Genomic DNA, 6,000 nt, shown 5'->3' with positions numbered 1-6,000 from the left:
ACGTCCTCAGTTTCTCTGTAAATTACAAGGGTGCTAAAGAGTTGCCAATGTATTGATATTGAATATTTATTTTAAAATATTATTTTAAATTATTATAAAACATTTAAAATCACAGATTAATAAAACAGTAATCATCAGCTTACCAATAAAATACAAAATTCAACGTATTTTTTAATTCCTCTCTCATATCTTATATCGCAAAGTCAGTTTCCCCCCTCTCCACTCCTCCTAGTTCCTCTCCCACCTCTCCTCTCCCCCAGTTCTATTCTCCCTCTGTTTCCCTTCAGAAGAGAGCAGTTCTCCAATGTATTTTTAAATCACGAAATTCTATGAATTCGCTGTCTTTTAAATTTCTAAAAACTACCTGAGAGTAAGAGGTAGATTTTAGAAAAATTATGAGATACTTCTTTGTGTTCTAGTATTAAAATGTATTTTCTCACTTAAAAACAAATGAAAGTACATCTTGCTCATGATAATGCACCATTTGTGAACACAGGCTATTAGATCAGTAAAACCATTTCCTCCAGCTGCAATGACTGCCTCTCCTTCCATCAGCCTGAGCAGCGGCGCTAACACAGTGTCTGCTCTGTGTTTAATAATAGATTCAGCAAAGGAAGAATACATCCTAAAAGATTAATAAGAAGCAAATATTCAGGACAGTGAAAAGACAAACAGCAGAGTGGCTTTTTGCTTAACTGCCTGTCAGTAAATATTCATGCCTGCCTTTGGTCTTTCTCTAGGCCCATGCTGATCTGCTTGGCCTCCAACTCAAATTCTGTCAATAGCCTAAAAGCCATATTCAAACAAACACTCCTATGTGCCTTACCCTGGTTCCTTCAGACATGCTGACATGATGCATTTTAATTACGGGAGTTTCTAAAATGGTTTGCTTCAGATCTGTTTAGGATTCTGCAGCAAACAACAAGGATGAAGATTTTCTTATTGACTGACATACATGATTTTTTAAAAATATTGGGCAACATGGACCCGAGAGAATCAAATGTAATAATTCCTCAGTCATATAAAACTTTACACTTACAATCTCAGCATTCAGGATTCTGAAGCAAGACCAGAAGTTTGATGCCAGCCTGAGGTACAGTGAGACCTTGTCACAATGTAAGTAAATAAACAAGTGAACAATGTAAAATTGTTGGTATAGAAGATTGTTCAAAACACCAGCTAGTTTTCATTGGCATTTTTCAATTCTTTATGGATTGAAATTCATGAGAACTTTAAGTAACAAACAGAAATTTCTTTAAGGAGAGATTCTAGAACTAAATTCTCAAGGATCACCCCAATTCTGCTGTTCAGATCTGCCCCCACAGCCTGGCAGCCCCCAGCTCTCCTCTTCCACTCCATTTTCTCAGGTTTCTCAGAGTAATCTTATGAAGTTAAGTCCCTCCCCTAGTACAGGTACGTACATGCACACATATGCACACACAGCACATTTCAGTGGCTTTACAGTGTCTCCCAATTCTTAGCCAGATGCCTGTTAACTTGAGTTCTGGAGGGTGTTTTTTTCCAGCCCATTCTATTTCTCTGAGCCCTTCCAGCTGGGCTGACCAACCGTTTCCCAAGCCTACTGATCAAGCTTATACTCCTTTGTTCATGATTTTCCTTCCAGGGGGGAAAAATGCAAGAAAAAACATTAGTATTTGCATTGGCAATCGTGACTGGTGAGTTGCCTCTTCTGAGGTAACCAACTGACACTATTTTGTGTAAGATAGTTGGTATTCAATGACTGGAGTGAATGCAGTTTTCCCTGGAAATATTAGCACCAATCTATCATCATCAACTAGGAGCATTCATAAAATTTTATAGTAAAACACCAAATATTTAAATTTACTTGGAACTATATAACAAAGAATCCCTTTTCAGTCCATCATACCACCCACCTATCCTTTTAAGTAGGGTAATACTGTAAAGGGACACTGAACCTGCATGCAATGTAGATGTGTGAGATCCCTCCTACACTCAGAAATTTTATTAACATGATGATCTTGTGATGAATAGAAATTCTGAACTGCATTGAAAACAGTGCTTTGATCTAGATGTGTAAAATCATTCAGTTAGATGATTATTAAAGAGAATGTAGCACTTGGAGCCATGCACAACTGTAAGTAAAAATCTCAAAACAACAGGTTGTGTTAAGAAACTCCAAGAAGCATTATCTGATTCCTTGATTAAATTCTCTTGTAGCAACTATATGCTTCCTTTCAACAGTTTCAAATTTAGTATTTTATGCCAATTTATCTCTTCTTCACACATAACTGTAGGCTACATAGGGATAAAGGAGATAGGGGTTTTGTTTACCACAGGTCAGGACAATGAATGGCACTGTATAGACAAATTTCTAAAGGTCTTATTAAATAAAAAAACACAGAGCCAGATATGGGGGTTGAAACCTGAGAGATCAGAGAAATAGAAAAAGCCACAGCTAACCTCACCTCACTAACTCCTCACTCTCCAAAGACAGCTACTTCCTATATACCCACCCCTATATATCTTTCTGTTCTGTTCTCTCATTGGCTCTCTCAGCCCAGCTACATCACTTCCTCTTCCTTCCCAGCTCTGTCACTTCCTGTCTGTCTGTATAGACCTCCAGACCTCTATGGTTAATGCTGGGATTAAAGGCATATGTCACCATGCCTGGCTCTGTTCCCAGTGTGGCCTTGAACTCACAGAGATCCAGACAGATCCCTGCCTCCCCAGTGATAGGATTAAAGGTGTACGCTACCATTGTCTGACTTCTATGTCTAATATAATGGCTGGTTTTTCCTCTGATTCTCAGATAAATTTTATTGGGAAACAGTATATTGGTGGATATAATACATCACCACAACACTGAATTGGTATTCTATGTATATTTGTTGAATGAGTGAGAATTATAGACACTGAAAGTATTCTTCATGATAAGTTATATTTTGAATTCAGAATATTGATTAGCTTAAGAAAGAAATGAGTGGGTTTTAGAATTAAAGGGCAATATTCATAGGAACAATGCTTCATCAGGAAGATATTGCAGTTTGAATATGTCCCCAAAAGTTCAGGTATTGGAATCTTAATGTCCAGTACATAATACTGAGAAGTGGAAAAAGTGGCTAAAGAGATGGTTCAGTAGCTAAGAGTCCTTGCTGCTTTTCCAAAGGACATGAGTTCAATTCCTAGCACCCATGTCAAGCAGCTCCAAATTTTCTGTAATTTCAACTCCAAGGAATCTGTCACCCTCTCTGCCCTGCCTAAACACTTATGTGCATATGGCATGCACTCACAAACACCCACAAAAAATACTTTAAAAAGGTAACTATTAGATTGTTAGGGCTCTGCCCTCATGAATGATTTTGTTTAATTGTGGGAGTGGACTCAAGTCTCTGAATAGATGATAAAAGGATACGGCCTCTCCATGGTGCCTCCAACACTCTCTTATATTTTTTACCTTTACCATGAGATACGGAGACAACTCAAGATGTGGACCTTTCAGTTTTGGACTTCAGAATCATAAATCATAACTATCTTTTCTTTTTAAACTGGCTGGTTTCAAGGATCCTGTTATAAAACAATAAAATAAACTGCAATAGCATAAACCTACTTCATTGTCATACCAACAGTAGTCTAGAACACTTTTTATCTTATGTTGATCTCAGAAAATACGTAAAAATAAGCCACAATATTATTTTCAAGGTTTCTAATCAGTGTAAGACAATACTTGTGCACTTACCCCTTTCAAAAATGGTATAATTAGTATATTATTACAAATAGAGAAAGATTGGGCATTAGATTACAGATGAAGCATCTGTTTTACATGAGTGTATCCCTGGGTGCAATTCCAGAATGAAAATCAGAAGATTATTTAGTTAATTCATTAATTAATAATGTCAATATTGAGCATAATTTATGTTATTTTACACTGAGATAAAACATTTAACTCTCTAAGTAGATAGATCCACTGATGTGCTATGAGTTGAATTTTCCTGTTAAAAACCTGGATGCTTCTACCTTTTAATAATCTCTTCCCTTATGTTTCTCTGTCTTCATCATTGGTGTGTTGAGGTGTACAAAGCTGAGAAGGTAGAATAGGAAATGTGTGTATTAGTCAGTGTTTTTTTAACTATAGCAAAATACCTAAGCCAATCAACTCTAAAGAAACAAGATTTATTTTAGATCTTGATTTCATAGCTTTGAGGTAATGCACACTTGACCCCATTGCTCTGAGCTCTGGTGACACAGCACAAGATGCCAAATTCTAGAATGCACTGTTAATCTTGGGGCAGTTTAGAAAAGAAGAGGAAGAATCTCCAATATGTCCATCAATAGTACTACTCCATTGACCTCACTTTCTCTCTTTACCTGCCACTCTTGAAAGTCCCACTACCTCCTAGCAAGAGCACTGTTTTGTCACCAAGCTTGTGTTAAGATGACCCTTTAATCAATGCCCAAAGAGAAACACTGGGAAGAAAAGGGTGAAACAATGGAGGAACTTTGTGGATGAGGAAATTACCTGGCTCATTTCTTACTTTAGACAAACCACAGTATGGAAACATTTGTACCATTTTGATATTACTTGGAATTTAATCACACATTTTTACTTAATTACTTCAAAATAAAACAAAAACATTTAAATCTATTGTTCAATTCACAGCTGTTAAAATGAAGCCTGTAAGACATCTGCATAATCCTTTTTTTTTTTTTTTTTTTTTTGGTTTTTTCGAGACAGGGTTTCTCTGTGTAGCTTTGCACCTTTCCTGGATCTCTCTCTGTAGACCAGGCTGGCCTTGAACTCACAAAGATCCACCTGCCTCTGCCTCCCAAGTGCTGGGATTAAAGGCGTGCGCCACCACCGCCCGGCCCTATTTTTTTAAATTACTTATCAGTCGAAGGGACTAAATTAATTCCTATTTGGTCTCAGACTTGGGGAAAAGTTTTGGCAAAGTTAGAGCAAAAAGTCCTAATACTTGCTGAGAAAGCAATCAAGGACATATAAAGGCAGAAAAACCTGAAAGCCAATAGAACAAAACAAAACTTAACTTTCCAGTTGTCCAGGCTAAGGAAGAGTCTTATAGGAATTTATCTTTTAGGGTTTTATAGAGAACAGAAATGAAAGAGGACTTTAACCATGTGATTAGAAGGTCCCAGGGCCTCCCTGTCATTTATTTGAGGCCTCCAGACTTGTCCTTCCCTGCTTTGATATTCATGAACATCATAAATACATAACACAGTCATGAGATCCTCAAAGACTCACATTGCCTCTGAAGCCAGGCAGGGCTCGTGCAGCAGGTGTGATCTGATGAGTGCTCTAGGCCAGGCTTAAGCCCTTCAATGGGAAGGCAGTTTGAGCTAGATGCTGTGGGTTGTCAGTACTCCTCAGCTCAAATCTATCAGGTTATTTCTAATGTTTCTTAGAGGGAAACACGTCTGCCTTTGTCATTTGGTTTTATTTTTCCACTTTAAAACTGAAAGGGACAGAGACCAGATTGTCCCTGTGTTTTGTTTAAACAAAGCTTATAGGGCCACTTAGGCCTGTTGAAGGAAATACAGAAATGGCCTTTTGTAATTCTAGACAATTACTTGTAAGCTTGAGATTGCAATCAAGGAAACTGAACTTTCTGGAAGCCAGTCTACCCATTTAGAATAAGAATTGTAATTAACCGAAAGGAGGTTGGTTCTTGACCTGGGTAAATGGCTCTATAATACTCCCTGCATATTAACAGCATATGTACTAGGTAACACATAGCATCAAACAGTATTCAGAAGACTATGAACCCAAAGTTATTTGTGTACACATTTAATTAAACCACTGATCAGATTTTAATCACTTTAAAGTTATTGTTTTCCATTTATCTCTATCAGAAGTAATTTGATCTGTTTTTCCAAGGAATCTAGCTACTTCTTTCTACCTATTTTCCTTCCTATTAACTTCATTTTTAATATGTAACATCTTATCAATTTCACCATAATTAGATAGATCATAATAAGCAAAAGAAACTCAGTCCAAACGAGTTA

Source organism: Peromyscus eremicus, chromosome 2, assembly GCF_949786415.1.
Source record: "Peromyscus eremicus chromosome 2, PerEre_H2_v1, whole genome shotgun sequence".
In the NCBI taxonomy this organism is placed as follows: domain Eukaryota; kingdom Metazoa; phylum Chordata; class Mammalia; order Rodentia; family Cricetidae; genus Peromyscus; species Peromyscus eremicus.
Note: the sequence above shows the minus strand (reverse complement) of the source record.